The sequence below is a fragment of the Mya arenaria genome, chromosome 4, assembly GCF_026914265.1.
Source record: "Mya arenaria isolate MELC-2E11 chromosome 4, ASM2691426v1".
Taxonomy (NCBI): Eukaryota; Metazoa; Mollusca; class Bivalvia; order Myida; family Myidae; genus Mya; species Mya arenaria.
In genome coordinates, this window is record NC_069125.1 from 27,431,282 (window position 1) to 27,457,484 (window position 26,203).

Here is a 26,203-nt window from a genome sequence, read left to right on the forward strand (position 1 = left end):
TTTTCCTTTACCGACCCTGTCACTTTCCCTTAACCGACTCTGTCACTTACCCTTTACCGACCCTGTCACTTTCCCTTTACCGACCCCGTAGCTGACCCTTTCAGACCATGCCACTTACCCTCTTCAGACCCTGTCACTTACCCTTTACCATCCCTGTCACTTGCCCTTTATCATCCCTGTCACTTTCCCTTTACCGACCCTGTCACTTGCTCTTTACCAACCCTGTCACTTACCCTTTACCAACCTTGTCACTTTCCCTTTACCAACCCTGTCACTTACCCTTTACCATCCCTGTCACTTAACCTTTACCAACCCTGTCACTTGCCCTTTACCAACCTTGTCACTTACCCTTTACCAACCTTGTCACTTTCCCTTTACCAACCCTGTCACTTACCCTTTACCATCCCTGTCACTTACCCTTTACCAACCCTGTCACTTGCCCTTTACCAACCTTGTCACTTACCCTTTACAAACCTTGCCACTTTCCCTTTACCAACCCTGTCACTTACCCTTTACCATCCCTGTCACTTACCCTTTACCAACCCTGTCACTTGCCCTTTACCAACCTTGTCACTTACCCTTTACAAACCTTGCCACTTTCCCTTTACCAACCCTGTCACTTACCCTTTACCATCCCTGTCACTTACCCTTTACCAACCCTGTCACTTACCCTTTACCAACCCTGTCACTTACCATTTACCAACCTGGTCACTTACCCTTTACCATCCCTGTCACTTACCCTTTACCATTCCTGTCACTTTCCCTTTACCGAACCTGTCACTTACCCTTTACCAACCCTGTCACTTGGCCTTTACAAAACCTGCCACTTGCCCTTTACAGACTCTGTCACTTACCCTTTACCGACCTTGTATTTTACCCTTTACCGACTTTGTCACTTGCCCTTTACCGAACAAGTCACTTGCCCTTTACCGACCTTGACACTTTCCCTTTACCGACCATGTTACTTAACCTTTACCGACCATGTCACTTTTCCTGTAACCGACCTTGAAACTTTCCCTTTACCGACCATGTTACTTACCCTTTACCGACCATGTCACTTTTCCTGTAACGACCCCGTCACTTTCCCTTAACCGACTCTGTCACTTACCCTTTACCGACCCTGTCACTTTCCCTTTACCGACCCCGTAGCTAACCCTTTCAGACCATGCCAATTACCCTCTTCAGACCCTGTCACTTACCCTTTACCATCCCTGTCATTTGCCCTTTATCATCCCTGTCACTTTCCCTTTACCAACCCTGTCACTTGCTCTTTACCAACCCTGTCACTTACCCTTTACCAACCTTGTCACTTCTCCTTTACCAACACTGTCACTTACCCTTTACCATCCCTGTCACTTACCCTTTACCAACCCTGTCACTTGCCCTTTACCAACTTTGTCACTTACCCTTTACCAACCTTGTCACTTTCCCTTTACCAACCCTGTCACTTACCCTTTACCATCCCTGTCACTAACCCTTTACCAACCCTGTCACTTGCTCTTTACCAACCCTGTCACTTACCCTTTACCAACCTTGTCACTTTCCCTTTACCAACCCTGTCACTTACCCTTTACCATCCCTGTCACTAACCCTTTACCAACCCTGTCACTTGCTCTTTACCAACCCTGTCACTTACCCTTTACCAACCTTGTCACTTTCCCTTTTCCAACCATGTCACTTACCCTTTACCATCCCTGTCACTTACCCTTTACCAACCCTGTCACTTGCCCTTTACCAACCTTGTCACTTACCCTTTACCAACCCTGTCACTTACCCTTTACCATCCCTGTCACTTACCCTTTACCAACACTGTCACTTGCCCTTTATCGACCTTGTCACTTACCCTTTACCAACCTTGTCACTTTCCCTTTACCAACCCTGTCACTTACCCTTTACCATCCCTGTCACTAACCCTTTACCGAACCCTGTCACTTACCCTTTATCAACCTTGTCAATTACCCTTTACCAACCTTGTCACTTTCCCTTTACCAACCCTGTCATTTACCCTTTACCATCCCTGTCACTAACCCTTTACCAACCCTGTCACTTACCCTTTACCAACCCTGTCACTTACCCTTTACCAACCCTGTCACTTGCCCTTTACCAACTTTGTCACTTACCCTTTACAAACCATGTCACTTTCCCTTTACCAACACTGTCACTTACCCTTTACCATCCCTGTCACTTTCCCTTTACCAACCCTGTCACTTGCCCTTTACCAACCTTGTCACTTACCCTTTACCAACCTTGTCACTTTCCCTTTACCAACCCTGTCACTTGCCCTTTACCATCCCTGTTACTTACCCTTTACCAACCCTGTCACTTGCCCTTTATCAACCTTGTCACTTACCCTTTACCAACCTTGTCACTTTCCCTTTACCAACCCTGTCACTTACCCTTTACCATCCCTGTCACTAACCCTTTACCAACTCTGTCACTTACCCTTTACCGACCCTGTCACTTGCCCTTTACCAACCCTTCACTTACCCTTTACCGACCCTGTCACTTGCCCTACCGAACCAGTCATTTGCCCTTTACCAACCTGGTCACTTACCCTTTACCAACCCTGTCACTTGCTCTTTACCAACCCTGTCACTTACCCTTTACCATCCTTGTCACTTTCCCTTTACCAACCCTGTCACTTACCCTTTACCATCCCTGTCACTTACCCTTTACCAACCCCGTCACTTGCCCTTTACCAGCCCTGTCACTTACCCTTTACCAACCTGGTCACTTACCCTTTACCAACCTTGTCACTTCTCCTTTACCAACCCTGTCACTTACCCTTTACCAACCCTGTCACTTACCTTTACCAACCCTGTCACTTATCCTTAACCAACCCTGACACTTACCCTTTACCGACCCTGTCACTTACCCTTTACCATCCCTGTCACTTACCCTTTACCAACCTGGTCACTTACCCTTTACCAACCCTGTCACTTACCCTTTACTAACCCTGTCACTTACCCTTTACCAACCCTGTCACTTACCCTTTACCGACCCTGTCACTTACCCTTTACCGACCCCTGTCACTTACCCTTTACCAACCCTGTCACTTACCCTTTACCATCCCTGTCACTTACCCTTTACCAACCCTGTCACTTACCTTTTACCATCCCTGTCACTTTCCCTTTACCGACCCTGTCACTTACCCTTTACCAACCCTGTTACTTGGCCTTTACAAAACCTGCCACTTGCCCTTTACAGACTCTGTCACTTACCCTTTACCGACCCTGTATTTTACCCTTTACCGACCCTGTCACTTGCCCTTTACCGAATGAGTCACTTGCCCTTTACCGACCTTGACACTTTCCCTTTACCGACAATGTTACTTACCCTTTACCGACCATGTCACTTTTCCTGTAACGAACCTGTCACTTTCCCTTTACCAACCCTGCCACTTACCCTTTACCATCCCTGTCACTTACCCTTTACCAACCCTGTCACTTGCCCTTTACCAACCTTGTCACTTACCCTTTACCAACCTTGTCACTTACCCTTTACCATCCCTGTCACTTACCCTTTACCTACCCTGTCACTTGCCCTACCGAACCAGTCATTTGCCCTTTACCAACCAGTCACTTACCCTTTACCATCCCTGTCACTAACCATTTACCAACCCTGTCACTTACCCTTTACCAACCCTGCTTCTTACCCTTTACCAACCCTGTCACACACCCTTTACCAACCCTGTCACTAACCCTTTACCAACCCTGTCACTTACCCTTTACCGACCCTGACACTTTCCCTTTAACGAACATGTCACTTGCCCTTTACCGACCCTGTCACTTACCCTTTACCGACCCCTGTCACTTACCCTTTACCAACTCTGTCACTTACCCTTTACCGACCCTGTCACTTGCCCTTTACCAACCATTCACTTACCCTTTACCGACCCTGTCACTTGCCCTACCGAACCAGTCATTTGCCCTTTACCAACCAGTCACTTACCCTTTACCAACTCTGTCACTTCCCCTTTACCAACCCTGTCACTTATCCTTAACCAACCCTGACACTTACCCTTTACCGACCCTGTCACTTACCCTTTACCAACCCTGTCACTTACCCTTTACCAACTCTGTCACTTACCCTTTACCGACCCTGTCACTTACCCTTTACCAACCCTGTCACTTACCCTTTACCAACCCTGTCACTTACCCTTTACCAACCCTGTCACTTACCCTTTACCAACCTGGTCACTTACCCTTTACCAACCCTGTCACTTACCCTTTACCAACCCTGTCACTTACCCTTTACCAACCCTGTCACTTACCCTTTACCAACCTGGTCACTTACCCTTTACCAACCCTGTCATTTGCCCCTTACACACTCTGTCACTTACCCGTTATAGACATTGTAACTTGCTCTCCACAAACCCTGTCATTTATCTCAGTTTTACTTTAATAAATTAAGTACGCAGTTTTCAGATATAGAAACGTGTGCGTTACAGGGGAAGGGAAAAAACTCATCCTGAGGCACAGAGCTAGTGTTTACATTTGTTATGCCCTTAATTACTGTTAACAGCTCAAAGCACAGTAAGGAAATAATGCAGGGTTCTGAGAAGTATTTAAAGATTCCAAATGAAGGAAAAGCCTCTGGGTAATGAAGAATTTTCGCTGTTCTTTTGCGATGGACGTTTAATCATCAATCAAGTAAAATAACTCACTGTCATTTGCAATATGCGTGAAGTTAGCGCTGTGGCACCGTGGCACCATTTCAACTCTGAAAAAAACTATGTGATGCAATACACATAGCTAAGAGCAAACACAATAAACTTATTAATGACCAATATGACAACCCTAATTTCAAGCATAATCCCGCGATTGAACATTGCAAAACCAATGTATTGTTATAAAGTCTCATGCGATGACATGCTACTTTTATCAAATATGAGTGTTTGATATACTTATCGTAAGACATATCTTGTAAACAGTTTTTCAGCATATCCTGCAACGCTATGTATAAAGGCAGGTGACTTGCCACATTTACAACACGTTTTATGGTCAAGCCTGTGACTGCTTGTGCATGGCGACACAGCGGCTAATACATCATTCATATCATCTGAGCTTACGTTGGCTCACGTTGTAACATTACAATTTTCAGACTGTACCACAAATCAAAATCAGGTATCGTGAGATCTACTTTTTGCAATGACATGTAAAAAGAATGAATGCATCGGGACTTCCAACAGGGAGGTATGGGGGCATGCGGTTTAAAGACCGCATTATTTTAAATACGTTCATAAGACTGTAATCATTATAATCTGAAATTAATTTTGGCGTGGAACCAAGGGGAGCAGATGCTTATAGAAAATAACGAGACAAATGAAAATGAGTTAACTAAACTACCCTACCTCATTTTACATACTTAATATAGTTAAAACGTCCTAAGCTGACATCGGATCTCATTTAATTAGATAAACACTAGCAATAGACTCGCGATATGAAAGCATAGTTCATTTTTCTAAGTACATAAAGGTTTATCAGACATTGTTACGAAACTAGCTCACAGTATTAAAATATCATCAATTTAAAGTATTAGATTATGACCAGGGGATTTGTTTAATTTTTACCCCAGTGTGAGGATTAAATGCCCTAGGGGAAATATTTTCACTGAGGCAATAAACAACCGAAATCCATGGTCAACCATGTCTTATCCTGTATGGTGCAAATGTCTTGTCATTCATTCAATGATTGTCTAACATTGTTTAGAAGTAAGTGATGTGAGTTTACTGCTTTCGATAAAACACATTCTTATAAATTCACTTAAGTATCGCAACTTGGGAAAAATTAAACGAAGCAACTTAATTTCATATGAGTAAATTTCGAGAGGTACTTTTTACCGTTTAAAGACGGCTTTATTTTTTGTGTTCTGGAGTTTCAAAGGCTTTAGTTAATAAGTCATCAATCGAAACAGTATTACGAGATAATATTTACTGATTAACAATGATTTCAATCCCCATAAATAAATGTATGGTTGTTTAGCTACTTTTCTTTACAAGATGAACTTAGTATAGGCAATATTTACGACTTATATCCCTTTTTGACACTAATATTGAAAGATATTAATCTTTTTAATGGTTTTTCAGATCCTGAAAATAAAACAATAACACTTGCGTAAAACAAAAGTAGTAGTTTATGTGTGTTAAGATATATTGGTTTAAATACAATGAGTTAGAATTCTCCTTCCAGATCATTTACATAAATGAAAAAACTGAAAGGGACAAGAGGTCACCTCGACGTGTCCCTATGGAGAATACAAACAACTTTATCAAATAAACATTTTTTAAATGTTGAGCTTGATTTTGCATTGCAATAAATCGACTGTTTTGTAATTATTATCATCCCACGTACGCCATTTAATCAATTTGTAAACATTCAACAAAACATACATACAACTTATTATTTCGTTTTAGAGTACGTTCGACAATACTGTTTAATACTTACATGTTATTAATTGTGCCCATAGTTGCTCCTTGCGTAAGATGTAAATAGTGTAAACAAAGTTGTTTCTAAATTATCTATTATTAGCTTTTCGAGTAAATACTTTTCAAAGTTATTCGTCCATAATTTTCAGCTTAAAGTTCGTTTTCATGTAATGGTACAGTAAAGCCTTCCCTAAACTGAATGAAAATAACCTAGTTTTGATGCCTTGTAAAACAGGGCATCGAAACATCCTAATAAATCATTTTTGATATAGTGCTAAAACAACTTGCCGGGAAACAGCCGGAATGCACAAATGCACAATCAACATGATACTCGTGCCGCTAGAAATCGCAGATTAACCATGAATATGAATATTTCGAGTCCCACGAGCATTAAAGTGTGTCTGTTTAAACAAGTTCTCTGCATTTTCAGATGATAGAAATATTTTTATACAATAAACAACCTATTTCAATCATGCAATCGACAAATGCACTGTCTCTTCTGACATGGATATTACCATAATGTTTCCACTGAAGCAAAACAAAAAAAAATGCTATACAAAAAAATGTTTCGCCACACGGGCGTTTTGGCCCAAATATTAAGCTAGTAATTGAATGCTAAAAGTATGCGGTGTGTTCACCTAATTTAGGTACATTCTTTGCATTATAGCTAATTCTTTTAAGTTCTTAAACTTTTGTAACAATAGCATTTCAATGATTATGCAAAATTTGACCTTGTCACGACATACCTTGTAATTCGCAATAAACGTCATGTTCAAGATAAATTAGGTCATGACAACTTTTTACATAGCGAAACTGATGCAATCATTAGAGACAATCAAGCATGCGGCTATATATTTTGTGTTCCACTAGGCTTGGGAAAATAGTTGTGTGACGTAATCACAGGCTCTGAACACGTGAATCAATAATTGATCAGACAAAACATTGTTTTAACTGTATAGCTGGTAACATCTGCTCCTTGTGGAAGTGGACATTTTGTCTACTTCTGTCATATGGGTGGTATACCGTACCGACCATTATGTGTCTAAACACAAACTCTACAATCATGTTGGCTTGATATATATATAAGTCAACAATGAGTACAGCAGTTTAGCTTTACACTTGTTAATTAGCAAATAGCAACAATAGGTTAGAATTCCTTCATCAGTCAATTTATAATCTGGCTTTATTATTTGGAAATGCGGTTATGTTTGATAAAGTCAGCCATAAACAATGTATGGATAGACAGATACTTTTTATTCTTCAAGAATGGAGAACATAATGTCCAAACAAATTCGAATAATAGCCTAGTGTACAAAATATACATATCAGCATATGAAAAAGTCTTTGTTTTACAGTAGTGTATACAACATGTTTAGTTTCAAAGTTATTGAGATCGTAACCAACATTATAAAGTAGGTTTATGCTAGAAATACATCATCGTGTTCATAATTAAGGCAAGCTTTCTATACAAAATTGACCAGAATCGGTTTGTATAGCTACCTTCATACTGGCCAGAACGCGATGTTTGCATTAATTCTGAAAACAGACTAGAAATGTCAATCGCTGTATCCAAATGCCGTTAACGATTCGTTTTTGTTTATTTTGCAAAAATATAACATTTGTTCAATCACTTTTCACAGAGGTTTCACAAAGTACTATACTTGCAAGAGCGTTTGGCATTGAAAATTACTTTCCAAATCCGCCGAAAAGAGTGAAGCATACAAAGCCTACTTGAAGACAGCCTTCAGCAACATTCCACAGATTTTCTGGGATAAACTCCGAGGAGCAGGGCAATTCGCGAAGTTTCATTTGCAGTATTTATGCATATCATTAGCTCTAAATGCGTAATATATGCGGTAATTAATGATTTATTTCCATAAAAAACTCGATGGGAATTGTCCAGTACGTGTTTAAGTTTTTAAATACTCAAAATATCGTATTTCAGCAATAGGCGATACACATTTGGTATAAAAATGATTGCCTGTCAACATTTGAAAAACTCGTGAGCCCATTCAAAAACACAATCTTGGTAAGGTAACTTGGACTTTAACTAGTGTTAGTTATGTAATAAGTAACACAATGTTTTAGTTTGTAAGACCAGCGTTGTCTTAATACTGATCATACCAGGCACCACTATTACTGAATGTTGCCCTTTTGATTTTCATTATGTTAACGGAGATAAGTTTTATCCGAGCAAAGGAAACACAAATGGTGTAGTATGGTAAGGTCTTCTTATAATTGTTCATTGTGTAGGTGGCAGCATATTTACATCGTCAGAGAGTTTAGAATTACCGGGGCAAAAAGGTGAAAATCTTCAACGTGAAACAACAAAAACCCACCATACGAAATCACGCTAATCTAAAGGCAAAAATAGAGCACGTTTTTTCCATTTCATATGATTTACTAATAATACAATCAAAATACAGGGATGAGCTTATTAGTCGAAAATTACAAAATATACCCTGTTTAGGGCCACAACGCAAGGACCAAAACGGCAATGAACTGGAGACACATGCGTATGAGCATCACATACACAAATAAAAAAACAGACGACAACGACATATATTCACAAAGGTAAAGGGTAACACTGAACGCAAATTACTGAGCAAACCAAGTGGAACAAAAGAGAAATACTGCTGTGAGAAATGAAATCATGTCATATGTAAACGGTTATGGCTATTATAGCCACGTGATGTTGCGTACTAGTGTCATGAACTCCTTGAGTTTCAAAGGTTTTAGTTAATAAGTCAGCAATGGAGAACGGTATTTCAAGGTAACGTTAACTGTCACATGATGTTGCGTACTAGTGTCATGAACGCCCTGAGTTTCAAAGGTTTTAGTCAATAAGTTAGCAATGGAGAACGGTATTTCAAGGTAACGTTAACTGTCACGTGATGTTACGTACTAGTGTCATGAACTCCTGAGTTTCAAAGGTTTTAGTTAATAAGTCAGCAATGGAGAACGGTATTTCAAGGTAACGTTAACTGCCACGTGATGTTGCGTACTAGTGTCATGAACACCTTGAGTTTCAAAGGTTTTAGTTAATAAGTCAGCAATGGAGAACGGTATTTCAAGGTAACGTTAACTGCCGCGTGATGTTGCGTACTAGTGTCATGAACACCTTGAGTTTCAAAGGTTTTAGTTAATAAGTCAGCAATGGAGAACGGTATTTCAAGGTAACGTTAACTGTCACGTGGTGTTGCGTACTAGTGTCATGAACGCCCTAAGTTTCAAAGGTTTTAGTTAATAAGTCAGCAATAGAGAACGATATTTCAAGGTAACGTTAACTGTCACGTGATGTTGCGTACTAGTGTCATGAACGCCCTGAGTTTCAAAGGTTTTAGTTAATAGGTTAGCAATGGAGAACGGTATTTCAAAGTAACGTTAACTGCCACGTGATATTGCGTACTAGTGTCATGAACTCCTTGAGTTTCAAAGGTTTTAGTTTATAAGTAAGCAATGGAGAACGGCATTTCAAGGTAACGTTAACTGTCACGTGGTGTTGCGTACTAGTGTCATGAACGCCCTGAGTTTCAAAGGTTTTAGTTAATAAGTCAGCAATAGAGAACGGTATTTCAAGGTAACGTTAACTGTCACGTGATGTTGCGTACTAGTGTCATGAACGCCCTGAGTTTCAAAGGTTTTAGTTAATAAGTTAGCAATGGAGAACGGTATTTCAAAGTAACGTTAACTACCACGTGATGTTGCATACTAGTGTCATGAACTCCTTAAGTTTCAAAGGTTTTAGTTAATAAGTAAGCAATGGAGAACGGTATTTCAAGGTAACGTTAACTGCCACGTGATGTTGCGTACTAGTGTCATGAACTCCTTGAGTTTCAAAGGTTTTAGTTAATAAGTCAGCAATGGAGAACGGTATTTCAAGGTAACGTTAACTGTCACGTGATGTTGCGTACTAGTGTCATGAACTCCTGAGTTTCAAAGGTTTAAGTTAATAAGTGAGCAATGGAGAACGATATTTCAAGGTAACGTTAACAGCCGCGTGATGTTGCGTACTAGTGTCATGAACACCTTGAGTTTCAAAGGTTTTAGTTAATAAGTGAGCAATGGAGAACGGTATTTCAAGGTAACGTTAACTGTCACGTGGTGTTGCGTACTAGTGTCATGAACGCCCTGAGTTTCAAAGGTTTTAGTTAATAAGTCAGCAATAGAGAACGATATTTGAAGGTAACGTTAACTGTCACGTGATGTTGCGTACTAGTGTCATGAACTCCCTAAGTTTCAAAGGTTTTAGATAATAAGTTAGCAATGGAGAACTGTATTTCAAGGTAACGTTAACTGTCACGTGATGTTGAGTACTAGTGTCATGAACTCCTTGAGTTTCAAAGGTTTTAGTTAATAAGTCAGCAATGGAGAACGGTATTTCAAGGTAACGTAAACCGTCACTTGATATTGCGTACTAGTGTCATGAACGCCTGAGTTTCAAAGGTTTTAGTTAATAAGTCAGCAATGGAGAACGGTATTTCAAGGTAACGTTAACAGCCACGTGATGTTGCGTACTAGTGTCATGAACTCCTTGAGTTTCAAAGGTTTTAGGTAATAAGTCAGCAATGGAGAACGTTATTTCAAGGTAACGTTAACTATCACGTGATGTTGAGTACTAGTGTCATGAACTCCTTGAGTTTCAAAGGTTTTAGTTAATAAGTCAGCAATGGAGAACGGTATTTCAAGGTAACGTTAACTGTCACGTGATGTTGCGTACTAGTGTCATGAACTCCTTGAGTTTCAAAGGTTTTATTTGATAAGTCAGCAATGGAGAACGGTATTTCAAGGTAACGTTAACTGCCGCGTGATGTTGCGTACTAGTGTCATGAACATCTTGAGTGTCAAAGGTTTTAGTTAATAAGTCAGCAATGGAGAACGGTTTTTCAAGGTAACGTTAACTGTCACGTGGTGTTGCGTACTAGTGTCATGAACGCCCTGAGTTTCAAAGGTTTTAGTTAATAAGTCAGCAATAGAGAACGATATTTCAAGGTAACGTTAACTGTCACGTGATGTTGCGTACTAGTGTCATGAACGCCCTGAGTTTCAAAGGTTTTAGTTAATAAGTTAGCAATGGAGAACGGTATTTCAAAGTAACGTTAACTGCCACGTGATGTTGCGTACTAGTGTCATGAACTCCTTGAGTTTGAAAGGTTTTAGTTAATAAGTCAGCAATGGAGAACGGTATTTCAAGGTAACGTTAACTGTCACGTGATGTTGAGTACTAGTGTCATGAACTCCTTGAGTTTCAAAGGTTTTAGTTACTAAGTCAGCAATGGAGAACGGTATTTCAAGGTAACGTTAACTGTCACTAGGTGTTGCGTACTAGTGTCATGAACGCCCTGAGTTTCAAAGGTTTTAGTTAATAAGTCAGCAATAGAGAACAATATTTCAAAGAAACGTTAACTGTCACGTGATGTTGCGTACTAGTGTCATGAACGCCCTGAGTATCAAAGGTTTTAGTTAATAAGTCAGCAATGGAGAACGGTATTTCAAAGTAACGTTAACTGCCACGTGATGTTGCGTACTAGTGTCATGAACTCCTTGAGTTTCAAAGGTTTTAGTTAATAAGTAAGCAATGGAGAACGGTATTTCAAGGTAACGTTAACTGCCACGTGATGTTGCGTACTAGTGTCATGAACTCCTTGAGTTTCAAAGGTTTTAGTTAATAAGTCAGCAATGGAGAACGGTATTTCAAGGTAACGTTAACTGTCACGTGATGTTGCGTACTAGTGTCATGAACTCCTTGAGTTTCAAAGGTTTTAGTTAATAAGTCAGCAATGGAGAACTGTATTTCAAGGTAACGTTAACTGTCACGTGATGTTACGTTCTAGTGTCATGAACTCCTTGAGTTTCAAAGGTTTTAGTTAATAAGTGAGCAATGGAGAACGGTATTTCAAGGTAACGTTATCTGCCACGTGATGTTGCGTACTAGTGTCATAACTCCTTGAGTTTCAAAGATTTCAGTTAATAAGTCAGCAATGGAGAACGGTATTTCAAGGTAACGTTAACTGCCACGTGATGTTGCGTACTAGTGTCATGAACTCCTTGAGTTTCAAAGATTTAGTTAATAAGTCAGCAATGGAGAATGGTATTTCAAGGTAACGTTAACTGTCACGTGATGTTGCGTACTAGTGTCATGAACGCCTGAGTTTCAAAGGTTTTAGTCAATAAGTTAGCAATGGAGAACGGTATTTCAAGGTAACGTTAACTATCACGTGATGTTGCGTACTAGTGTCATGAACTCCTGAGTTTCAAAGGTTTCAGTTAATAAGTCAGCAATGGAGAACATTATTTCAAGGTAACGTTAACTGCCACGTGATGTTGCGTACTAGTGTCATGAACTCCCTGAGTTTCAAAGGTTTTAGTTAATAAGTCAGCAATGGAGAACGTTATTAAAAGATAACGTTAACAGCCGCGTGATGTTGATTACTAGTGTCATGAACACCTTGAGATTCAAAGGTTTTAGTTAATAAGTGAGCAATGGAGAACGGTATTTCAAGGTAACGTTAACTGTCACGTGGTGTTGCGTACTAGTGTCATGAACGCCCTGAGTTTCAAAGGTTTTAGTTAATAAGTCAGCAATAGAGAACGATATTTGAAGGTAACGTTAACAGTCACGTGATGTTGCGTACTAGTGTCATGAACTCCCTAAGTTTCAAAGGTTTTAGTTAATAAGTCAGCAATGGAGAACGGTATTTCAAGGTAACGTTAACTGTCACGTGATGTTGAGTACTAGTGTCATGAACTCCTTGAGTTTCAAAGGTTTTAGTTAATAAGTCAGCAATGGAGAACGGTATTTCAAGGTAACGTAAACTGTCACTTGATATTGCGTACTAGTGTCATAAACTCCTGAGTTTCAAAGGTTTTAGTTAATAAGTCAGCAATGGAGAACGGTATTTCAAGGTAACGTTAACAGCCACGTGATGTTGCGTACTAGTGTCATGAACTCCTTGAGTTTCAAAGGTTTTAGTTAATAAGTCAGCAATGGAAAACGGTATTTCAAGGTAACGTAAACTGTCACTTGATATTGCGTACTAGTGTCATAAACTCCTGAGTTTCAAAGGTTTTAGTTAATAAGTCAGCAATGGAGAACGGTATTTCAAGGTAAGGTTAACAGCCACGTGATGTTGCGTACTAGTGTCATGAACTCCTTGAGTTTCAAAGGTTTTAGTTAATAAGTCAGCAATGGAGAACGGTATTTCAAGGTAACGTTAACTGCCACGTGATGTTGCGTACTAGTGTCATGAACTCCTTGAGTTTCAAAGGTTTTATTTGATAAGTCAGCAATGGAGAACGGTATTTCAAGGTAACGTTAACTGCCGCGTGATGTTGCGTACTAGTGTCATGAACTCCTTGAGTTTCAAAGGTTTTAGTTAATAATTCAGCAATGGAGAACGGTATTTTAAGGTAAAGTTAACTGCCACGTGATGTTGCGTACTAGTGTCATGAACTCCTTGAGTTTCAAAGGTTTTAGTTAATAAGTCAGCAATGGAGAACGGTATTTCAAGGTAACGTTAACTGCCGCGTAATGTTGTGTACTAGTGTCATGAACACCTTGAGTTTCAAAGATTTAGTTAATAAGTCAGCAATAGAGAACGATATTTGAAGGTAACGTTAACTGTCACGTTATGTTGCGTACTAGTGTCATGAACGCCCTGAGTTTCAAAGGTTTTAGTTAATAAGTTAGCAATGGAGAACGGTATTTCAAAGTAACGTTAACTGCCACGTGATGTTGCGTACTAGTGTCATGAACTCCTTGAGTTTCAAAGGTTTTAGTTAATAAGTAAGCAATGGAGAACGGTATTTCAAGGTAACGTTAACTGTCACGTGGTGTTGCGTACTAGTGTCATGAACGCCCTGAGTTTCAAAGGTTTTAGTTAATAAGTCAGCAATAGAGAACGATATTTCAAGGTAACGTTAACTGTCACGTGATGTTGCGTACTAGTGTCATGAACGCCCTGAGTTTCAAAGGTTTTAGTTAATAAGTTAGCAATGGAGAACGGTATTTCAAAGTAACGTTAACTACCACGTGATGTTGCGTACTAGTGTCATGAACTCCTTGAGTTTCAAAGATTTTAGTTAATAAGTCAGCAATGGAGAACTGTATTTCAAGGTAACGTTAACTGTCACGTGATGTTACGTTCTAGTGTCATGAACTCCTTGAGTTTCAAAGGTTTTAGTTAAAAAGTGAGGAATGGAGAACGGTTTTTCAAGGTAACGTTAACTGCCACGTGATGTTGCGTACTAGTGTCATGAACTCCTTGAGTTTCAAAGATTTCAGTTAATAAGTCAGCAATGGAGAACGGTATTTCAAGGTAACGTTAACTGCCACGTGATGTTGCGTACTAGTGTCATGAACTCCTTGAGTTTCAAAGGTTTTAGTTAATAAGTCTGCAATGTGGAATGGTATTTCAAGGTAACGTTAACTGTCACGTGATGTTGCGTACTAGTGTCATGAACGCCCTGAGTTTCAAAGGTTTTAGTCAATAAGTTAGCAATGGAGAACGGTATTTCAAGGTAACGTTAACTGTCACGTGATGTTGCGTACTAGTGTCATGAACTCCTGTGTTTCAAAGGTTTTAGTTAATAAGTCAGCAATAGAGAACGATATTTCAAGGTAACGTTAACTGCCACGTGATGTTGCGTACTAGTGTCATGAACTCCCTGAGTTTCAAAGGTTTTAGTTAATAAGTGAGCAATGGAGAACGGTATTTCAAGGTAACGTTAACAGCCGCGTGATGTTGCGTACTAGTGTCATGAACACCTTGAGTTTCAAAGGTTTTAGTTAATAAGTGAGCAATGGAGAACGGTATTTCAAGGTAACGTTAACTGTCACGTGGTGTTGCGTACTAGTGTCATGAACGCCCTGAGTTTCAAAGGTTTTAGTTAATAAGTCAGCAATAGAGAACGATATTTCAAGGTAACGTTAACTGTCACGTGATGTTGCGTACTAGTGTCATGAACTCCCTAAGTTTAAAAGGTTTTAGTTAATAAGTCAGCAATGGAGAACGGTATTTCAAGGTAACGTTAACTGTCACATGATGTTGAGTACTAGTGTCATGAACTCCTTGAGTTTCAAAGGTTTTAGTTAATAAGTAAGCAATGGAGAACGGTATTTCAAGGTAACGTTAACTGTCACGTGGTGTTGCATACTAGTGTCATGAACGGCCTGAGTTTCAAAGGTTTTAGTTAATAAGTCAGCAATAGAGAACGATATTTCAAGGTAACGTTAACTGTCACGTGATGTTGCGTACTAGTGTCATGAACGCCCTGAGTTTCAAAGGTTTTAGTTAATAAGTTAGCAATGGAGAACGGTATTTCAAAGTAACGTTAACTACCACGTGATGTTGCGTACTAGTGTCATGAACTCCTTGAGTTTCAAAGATTTTAGTTAATAAGTCAGCAATGGAGAACTGTATTTCAAGGTAACGTTAACTGTCACGTGATGTTACGTTCTAGTGTCATGAACTCCTTGAGTTTCAAAGGTTTTAGTTAAAAAGTGAGCAATGGAGAACGGTTTTTCAAGGTAACGTTAACTGCCACGTGATGTTGCGTACTAGTGTCATGAACTCCTTGAGTTTCAAAGATTTCAGTTAATAAGTCAGCAATGGAGAACGGTATTTCAAGGTAACGTTAACTGCCACGTGATGTTGCGTACTAGTGTCATGAACTCCTTGAGTTTCAAAGGTTTTAGTCAATAAGTTAGCAATGGAGAACGGTATTTCAAGGTAACGTTAACTGTCACGTGATGTTGCGTACTAGTGTCATGAACTCCTGTGTTTCAAAGGTTTTAGTTAATAAGTCAGCAATGGAGAACATTATTTCAAGGTAACGTTAACTGCCACGTGATGTTGCGTACTAGTGTCATGAACTCCCTGAGTTTCAAAGGTTTTAGTTAATAAGTCAGCAATAGAGAACGATATTTCAAGGTAACGTTAACTGTCACGTGATGTTGCGTACTAGTGTCATGAACGCCCTGAGTTTCAAAGGTTTTAGTTAATAAGTCAGCAATGGAGAACGGTATTTCAAAGTAACGTTAACTGCCACGTGATATTGCGTACTAGTGTCATGAACTCCTTGAGTTTCAAAGGTTTTAGTTTATAAGTAAGCAATGGAGAACGGCATTTCAAGGTAACGTTAACTGTCACGTGGTGTTGCGTACTAGTGTCATGAACGCCCTGAGTTTCAAAGGTTTTAGTTAATAAGTCAGCAATAGAGAACGATATTTCAAGGTAACGTTAACTGCCACGTGATGTTGCGTACTAGTGTCATGAACTCCCTGAGTTTCAAAGGATTTAGTTAATAAGTGAGCAATGGAGAACGGTATTTCAAGGTAACGTTAACAGCCGCGTGATGTTGCGTACTAGTGTCATGAACACCTTGAGTTTCAAAGGTTTTAGTTAATAAGTGAGCAATGGAGAACGGTATTTCAAGGTAACGTTAACTGTCACGTGGTGTTGCGTACTAGTGTCATGAACGCCCTGAGTTTCAAAGGTTTTAGTTAATAAGTCAGCAATAGAGAACGATATTTGAAGGTAACGTTAACTGTCACGTGATGTTGCGTACTAGTGTCATGAACTCCCTAAGTTTCAAAGGTTTTAGTTAATAAGTCAGCAATGGAGAACGGTATTTCAAGGTAACGTTAACTGTCACGTGATGTTGAGTACTAGTGTCATGAACTCCTTGAGTTTCAAAGGTTTTAGTTAATAAGTCAGCAATGGAGAACGGTATTTCAAGGTAACGTAAACTGTCACTTGATATTGCGTACTAGTGTCATGAACTCGTGAGTTTCAAAGGTTTTAGTTAATAAGTCAGCAATGGAGAACGGTATTTCAAGGTAACGTTAACAGCCACGTGATGTTGCCTACTAGTGTCATGAACTCCTTGAGTTTCAAAGGTTTCAGGTAATAAGTCAGCAATGGAGAACGTTATTTCAAGGTAACGTTAACTGTCACGTGATGTTGAGTACTAGTGTCATGAACTCCTTGAGTTTCAAAGGTTTTAGTTAATAAGTGAGCAATGGAGAACGGTATTTCAAGGTAACGTTAACTGCCACGTGATTTTGCGTACTAGTGTCATGAACTCCTTGAGTTTCAAAGGTTTTATTTGATAAGTCAGCAATGGAGAACGGTATTTCAAAGTAACGTTAACTGCCGCGTGATGTTGCGTACTAGTGTCATGAACATCTTGAGTGTCAAAGGTTTTAGTTAATAAGTCAGCAATGGAGAACGGTATTTCAAGGTAACGTTAACTGTCACGTGATGTTGCGTACTAGTGTCATGACGCCCTGAGTTTCAAAGGTTTTAGTTAATAAGTCAGCAATGGAGAACGGTATTTGAAAGTAACGTTAACTGCCACGTGATGTTGCGTACTAGTGTCATGAACTCCTTGAGTTTCAAAGGTTTTAGTTAATAAGTCAGCAATGGAGAACGGTATTTCAAGGTAACGTTAACTGCCACGTGATGTTGCGTACTAGTGTCATGAACTCCTTGAGTTTCAAAGGTTTTAGTTAATAAGTCAGCAATGGAGAACGGTATTTCAAGGTAACGTTAACTGTCACGTGATGTTGCGTACTAGTGTCATGAACTCCTTGAGTTTCAAAGGTTTTAGTTAATAAGTCAGCAATGGAGAACTGTATTTCAAGGTAACGTTAACTGTCACGTGATGTTACGTTCTAGTGCCATGAACTCCTTGAGTTTCAAAGGTTTTAGTTAATAAGTGAGCAATGGAGAACGGTATTTCAAGGTAACGTTAACTATCACGTGATGTTGCGTACTAGTGTCATGAACTCCTTGAGTTTCAAAGGTTTCAGTTAATAAGTCAGCAATGAAGAACATTATTTCAAGGTAAAATTAACTGCCACGTGATGTTGCGTACTAGTGTCATGAACTCCCTGAGTTTCAAAGGTTTTAGTTAATAAGTCAGCAATGGAGAACGTTATTAAAAGATAACGTTAACATCCGCGTGATGTTGAGTACTAGTGTCATGAACACCTTGAGATTCAAAGGTTTTAGTTAATAAGTCAGCAATGGAGAACGGTATTTCAAGGTAACGTTAACTGTCACGTGGTGTTGCGTACTAGTGTCATGAACGCCCTGAGTTTCAAAGGTTTTAGTTAATAAGTCAGCAATAGAGAACGATATTTGAAGGTAACATTAACAGTCACGTTATGTTGCGTACTAGTGTCATGAACTCCCTAAGTTTCAAAGGTTTTAGTTAATAAGTCAGCAATGGAGAACGGTATTTCAAGGTAACGTTAACTCTCACGTGATGTTGAGTACTAGTTTCATGAACTCCTTGAGTTTCAAAGGTTTTAGTTAATAAGTCAGCAATGGAGAACGGTATTTCAAGGTACGTAAACTGTCACTTGATATTGCGTACTAGTGTCATAAACTCCTGGGTTTCAAAGGTTTTTGTTAATAAGTCAGCAATGGAGAACGGTATTTCAAGGTAACGTTAACAGCCACGTGATGTTGCGTACTAGTGTCATGAACTCCTTGAGTTTCAAAGGTTTTAGGTAATAAGTCAGCAATGGAGAACGGTATTTCAAGGTAACGGTAACTTTCACGTGATGTTGCGTACTAGTGTCATGAACTCCTTGAGTTTCAAAGGTTTTAGTTAATAAGTCAGCAATGGAGAACGGTATTTCAAGGTAACGTTAACAGCCACGTGATGTTGCGTACTAGTGTCATGAACTCCTTGAGTTTCAAAGGTTTTATTTGATAAGTCAGCAATGGAGAACGGTATTTCAAAGTAACGTTAACTGCCGCGTGATGTTGCGCACTAGTGTCATGAACTCCTTGAGTTTCAAAGGTTTTAGTTAATAAGTCAGCAATGGAGAACGGTATTTCAAGGTAACGTTAACTGTCACGTGATGTTGCGTACTAGTGTCATGAACGCCTTGAGTTTCAAAGGTTTTAGTTAATAAGTAAGCAATGGAGAACGGTATTTCAAGGTAACGTTAACTGCCACGTGATGTTGCGTACTAGTGTCATGAACTCCTTGAGTTTCAAAGGTTTTAGTTAATAAGTCAGCAATGGAGAACGGTATTTCAAGGTAACGTTAACTGTCACGTGATGTTGCGTACTAGTGTCATGAACTCCTTGAGTTTCAAAGGTTTTAGTTAATAAGTCAGCAATGGAGAACTGTATTTCAAGGTAACGTTAACTGTCACGTGATGTTACGTTCTAGTGCCATGAACTCCTTGAGTTTCAAAGGTTTTAGTTAATAAGTGAGCAATGGAGAACGGTATTTCAAGGTAACGTTAACTGCCACGTGATGTTGCGTACTAGTGTCATAAATCCTTGAGTTTCAAAGATTTAGTTAATAAGTCAGCAATGGAGAATGGTATTTCAAGGTAACGTTAACTGTCACGTGATGTTGCGTACTAGTGTCATGAACGCCTGAGTTTCAAAGGTTTTAGTCAATAAGTTAGCAATGGAGAACGGTATTTCAAGGTAACGTTAACTGTCACGTGATGTTGCGTACTAGTGTCATGAACTCCCTGAGTTTCAAAGGTTTTAGTTAATAAGTCAGCAATGGATAAAAGATAACGTTAACAGCCGCGTGATGTTGAGTACTAGTGTCATGAACACCTTGAGATTCAAAGGTTTTAGTTAATAAGTCAGCAATGGAGAACGGTATTTCAAAGTAACGTTAACTGTCACGTGGTGTTGCGTACTAGTGTCATGAACGCCCTGAGTTTCAAAGGTTTTAGTTAATAAGTCAGCAATAGAGAACGATATTTGAAGGTAACATTAACAGTCACGTGATGTTGCGTACTAGTGTCATGAACTCCCTAAGTTTCAAAGGTTTTAGTTAATAAGTCAGCAATGGAGAACGGTATTTCAAGGTAACGTTAACTGTCACGTGATGTTGAGTACTAGTGACATGAACTCCTTGAGTTTCAAAGGTTTTAGTTAATAAGTCAGCAATGGAGAACGGTATTTCAAGGTAACGTAAACTGTCACTTGATATTGCGTACTAGTGTCATAAACTCCTGGGTTTCAAAGGTTTTAGTTAATAAGTCAGCAATGGAGAACTGTATTTCAAGGTAACGTTAACTGTCACGTGATGTTACGTTCTAGTGCCATGAACTCCTTGAGTTTCAAAGGTTTTAGTTAATAAGTGAGCAATGGAGAACGGTATTTCAAGGTAACGTTAACTATCACGTGATGTTGCGTACTAGTGTCATGAACTCCTTGAGTTTCAAAGGTTTCAGTTAATAAGTCAGCAATGAAGAACATTATTTCAAGGTAAAATTAACTGCCACGTGATGTTGCGTACTAGTGTCATGAACTCCCTGAGTTTCAAAGGTTTTAGTTAATAAGTCAGCAATGGAGAACGTTATTAAAAGATAACGTTAACATCCGCGTGATGTTGAGTACTAGTGTCATGAACACCTTGAGATTCAAAGGTTTTAGTTAATAAGTCAGCAATGGAGAACGGTATTTCAAGGTAACGTTAACTGTCACGTGGTGTTGCGTACTAGTGTCATGAACGCCCTGAGTTTCAAAGGTTTTAGTTAATAAGTCAGCAATAGAGAACGATATTTGAAGGTAACATTAACAGTCACGTTATGTTGCGTACTAGTGTCATGAACTCCCTAAGTTTCAAAGGTTTTAGTTAATAAGTCAGCAATGGAGAACGGTATTTCAAGGTAACGTTAACTCTCACGTGATGTTGAGTACTAGTTTCATGAACTCCTTGAGTTTCAAAGGTTTTAGTTCATAAGTCAGCAATGGAGAACGGTATTTCAAGGTACGTAAACTGTCACTTGATATTGCGTACTAGTGTCATAAACTCCTGGGTTTCAAAGGTTTTTGTTAATAAGTCAGCAATGGAGAACGGTATTTCAAGGTAACGTTAACAGCCACGTGATGTTGCGTACTAGTGTCATGAACTCCTTGAGTTTCAAAGGTTTTAGGTAATAAGTCAGCAATGGAGAACGGTATTTCAAGGTAACGGTAACTTTCACGTGATGTTGAGTACTAGTGTCATGAACTCCTTGAGTTTCAAAGGTTTTAGTTAATAAGTCAGCAATGGAGAACGGTATTTCAAGGTAACGTTAACTGCCACGTGATGTTGCGTACTAGTGTCATGAACTCCTTGAGTTTCAAAGGTTTTATTTGATAAGTCAGCAATGGAGAACGGTATTTCAAAGTAACGTTAACTGCCGCGTGATGTTGCGCACTAGTGTCATGAACTCCTTGAGTTTCAAAGGTTTTAGTTAATAAGTCAGCAATGGAGAACGGTATTTCAAGGTAACGTTAACTGTCACGTGATGTTGCGTACTAGTGTCATGAACGCCTTGAGTTTCAAAGGTTTTAGTTAATAAGTAAGCAATGGAGAACGGTATTTCAAGGTAACGTTAACTGCCACGTGATGTTGCGTACTAGTGTCATGAACTCCTTGAGTTTCAAAGGTTTTAGTTAATAAGTCAGCAATGGAGAACGGTATTTCAAGGTAACGTTAACTGTCACGTGATGTTGCGTACTAGTGTCATGAACTCCTTGAGTTTCAAAGGTTTTAGTTAATAAGTCAGCAATGGAGAACTGTATTTCAAGGTAACGTTAACTGTCACGTGATGTTACGTTCTAGTGCCATGAACTCCTTGAGTTTCAAAGGTTTTAGTTAATAAGTGAGCAATGGAGAACGGTATTTCAAGGTAACGTTAACTGCCACGTGATGTTGCGTACTAGTGTCATAAATCCTTGAGTTTCAAAGATTTAGTTAATAAGTCAGCAATGGAGAATGGTATTTCAAGGTAACGTTAACTGTCACGTGATGTTGCGTACTAGTGTCATGAACGCCTGAGTTTCAAAGGTTTTAGTCAATAAGTTAGCAATGGAGAACGGTATTTCAAGGTAACGTTAACTATCACGTGATGTTGCGTACTAGTGTCATGAACTCCCTGAGTTTCAAAGGTTTTAGTTAATAAGTCAGCAATGGAGAACGTTATTAAAAGATAACGTTAACAGCCGCGTGATGTTGAGTACTAGTGTCATGAACACCTTGAGATTCAAAGGTTTTAGTTAATAAGTCAGCAATGGAGAACGGTATTTCAAAGTAACGTTAACTGTCACGTGGTGTTGCGTACTAGTGTCATGAACGCCCTGAGTTTCAAAGGTTTTAGTTAATAAGTCAGCAATAGAGAACGATATTTGAAGGTAACATTAACAGTCACGTGATGTTGCGTACTAGTGTCATGAACTCCCTAAGTTTCAAAGGTTTTAGTTAATAAGTCAGCAATGGAGAACGGTATTTCAAGGTAACGTTAACTGTCACGTGATGTTGAGTACTAGTGACATGAACTCCTTGAGTTTCAAAGGTTTTAGTTAATAAGTCAGCAATGGAGAACGGTATTTCAAGGTAACGTAAACTGTCACTTGATATTGCGTACTAGTGTCATAAACTCCTGGGTTTCAAAGGTTTTAGTTAATAAGTCAGCAATGGAGAACGGTATTTCAAGGTAACGTTAACAGCCACGTGATGTTGCGTACTAGTGTCATGAACTCCTTGAGTTTCAAAGGTTTTAGGTAATAAGTCAGCAATGGAGAACGGTATTTCAAGGTAACGGTAACTGTCACGTGATGTTGAGTACTAGTGTCATGAACTCCTTTAGTTTAAAAGGTTTTATTTGATAAGTCAGCAATGGAGAACGGTATTTCAAGGTAACGTTAACTGCCGCGTGATGTTGCGCACTAGTGTCATGAACTCCTTGAGTTTCAAAGGTTTTAGTTAATAAGTCAGCAATGGAGAACGGTATTTCAAGGTAACGTTAACTGTCACGTGATGTTGCGTACTAGTGTCATGAACGCCTTGAGTTTCAAAGGTTTTAGTTAATAAGTCAGCAATGGAGAACGGTATTTCAAGGTAACGTTAACTGCCACGTGATGTTGCGTACTAGTGTCATGAACTCCTTGAGTTTCAAAGGTTTTAGTTAATAAGTCAGCAATGGAGAACGGTATTTCAAGGTAACGTTAACTGCCGCGAGATGTTTCGTACTAGTGTCATGAACTCCTTGAGTTTCAAAGGTTTTAGTTAATAAGTGAGCAATGGAGAACGGTATTTCAAGGTAACGTTAACTGTCACGTGATCTTGCGTACTAGTGTCATGAACTCCTTGAGTTTTAAAGGTTTTAGTTAATAAGTCAGCAATGGAGAACGTTATTTCAAGGTAACGTAAACTGTCACGTGATATTGCGTACTAGTGTCATGAACTCCTGAGTTTCAAAGGTTTTAGTTAATAAGTCAGCAATGGAGAACGGTATTTCAAGGTAACGTTAACAGCCACGTGATGTTGCGTACTAGTGTCATGAACTCCTTGAGTTTCAAAGGTTTTAGTTAATAAGTCAGCAATGGAGAACGGTATTTCAAGGTAACGTAAACTGTCACTTGATATTGCGTACTAGTGTCATAAACTCCTGAGTTTCAAAGGTTTTAGTTAATAAGTCAGCAATGGAGAACGGTATTTCAAGGTAAGGTTAACAGCCACGTGATGTTGCGTACTAGTGTCATGAACTCCTTGAGTTTCAAAGGTTTTAGTTAATAAGTCAGCAATGGAGAACGGTATTTCAAGGTAACGTTAACTGCCACGTGATGTTGCGTACTAGTGTCATGAACTCCTTGAGTTTCAAAGGTTTTATTTGATAAGTCAGCAATGGAGAACGGTATTTCAAGGTAACGTTAACTGCCGCGTGATGTTGCGCACTAGTGTCATGAACTCCTTGAGTTTCAAAGGTTTTAGTTAATAATTCAGCAATGGAGAACGGTATTTCAAGGTAAAGTTAACTGCCACGTGATGTTGCGTACTAGTGTCATGAACTCCTTGAGTTTCAAAGGTTTTAGTTAATAAGTCAGCAATGGAGAACGGTATTTCAAGGTAACGTTAACTGCCGCGTAAAGTTGTGTACTAGTGTCATGAACACCTTGAGTTTCAAAGATTTAGTTAATAAGTCAGCAATAGAGAACGATATTTGAAGGTAACGTTAACTGTCACGTTATGTTGCGTACTAGTGTCATGAACGCCCTGAGTTTCAAAGGTTTTAGTTAATAAGTTAGCAATGGAGAACGGTATTTCAAGGTAACGTTAACTGCCACGTGATGTTGCGTACTAGTGTCATGAACTCCTTGAGTTTCAAAGGTTTTAGTTAATAAGTAAGCAATGGAGAACGGTATTTCAAGGTAACGTTAACTGTCACGTGGTGTTGCGTACTAGTGTCATGAACGCCCTGAGTTTCAAAGGTTTTAGTTAATAAGTCAGCAATAGAGAACGATATTTCAAGGTAACGTTAACTGTCACGTGATGTTGCGTACTAGTGTCATGAACGCCCTGAGTTTCAAAGGTTTTAGTTAATAAGTTAGCAATGGAGAACGGTATTTCAAAGTAACGTTAACTACCACGTGATGTTGCGTACTAGTGTCATGAACTCCTTGAGTTTCAAAGATTTTAGTTAATAAGTCAGCAATGGAGAACTGTATTTCAAGGTAACGTTAACTGTCACGTGATGTTACGTTCTAGTGTCATGAACTCCTTGAGTTTCAAAGGTTTTAGTTAAAAAGTGAGGAATGGAGAACGGTTTTTCAAGGTAACGTTAACTGCCACGTGATGTTGCGTACTAGTGTCATGAACTCCTTGAGTTTCAAAGATTTCAGTTAATAAGTCAGCAATGGAGAACGGTATTTCAAGGTAACGTTAACTGCCACGTGATGTTGCGTACTAGTGTCATGAACTCCTTGAGTTTCAAAGGTTTTAGTTAATAAGTCTGCAATGTGGAATGGTATTTCAAGGTAACGTTAACTGTCACGTGATGTTGCGTACTAGTGTCATGAACGCCCTGAGTTTCAAAGGTTTTAGTCAATAAGTTAGCAATGGAGAACGGTATTTCAAGGTAACGTTAACTGTCACGTGATGTTGCGTACTAGTGTCATGAACTCCTGTGTTTCAAAGGTTTTAGTTAATAAGTCAGCAATGGAGAACATTATTTCAAGGTAACGTTAACTGTCACGTGATGTTGCGTACTAGTGTCATGAACTCCTTGAGTTTCAAAGGTTTTAGTTAATAAGTAGCAATGGAGAACGGTATTTCAAGGTAACGTTAACTGCCACGTGATGTTGCGTACTAGTGTCATGAACTCCTTGAGTTTCAAAGGTTTTAGTTAATAAGTCAGCAATGGAGAACGTATTTCAAGGTAACGTTAACTGTCACGTGATGTTGCGTACTAGTGTCATGAACCCTGAGTTTCAAAGGTTTTAGTTAATAAGTCAGCAATGGAGAACGGTATTTCAAGGTAACGTTAACTGTCACGTGATGTTGCGTACTAGTGTCATGAACTCCTTGAGTTTCAAAGGTTTTAGTTAATAAGTCAGCAATGGAGAACGGTATTTCAAGGTAACGTTAACTGTCACGTGATGTTGCGTACTAGTGTCATGAACTCCTTGAGTTTCAAAGGTTTTAGTTAATAAGTCAGCAATGGAGAACGGTATTTCAAGGTAACGTTAACTGTCACGTGATGTTGCGTACTAGTGTCATGAACTCCTTGAGTTTCAAAGGTTTTAGTTAATAAGTCAGCAATGGAGAACGGTATTTCAAGGTAACGTTAACTGTCACGTGATGTTGCGTACTAGTGTCATGAACCCTGAGTTTCAAAGGTTTTAGTTAATAAGTCAGCAATGGAGAACGGTATTTCAAGGTAACGTTAAACCACGTGATGTTGCGTACTAGTGTCATGAACTCCTTGAGTTTCAAAGATTTTAGTTAATAAGTCAGCAA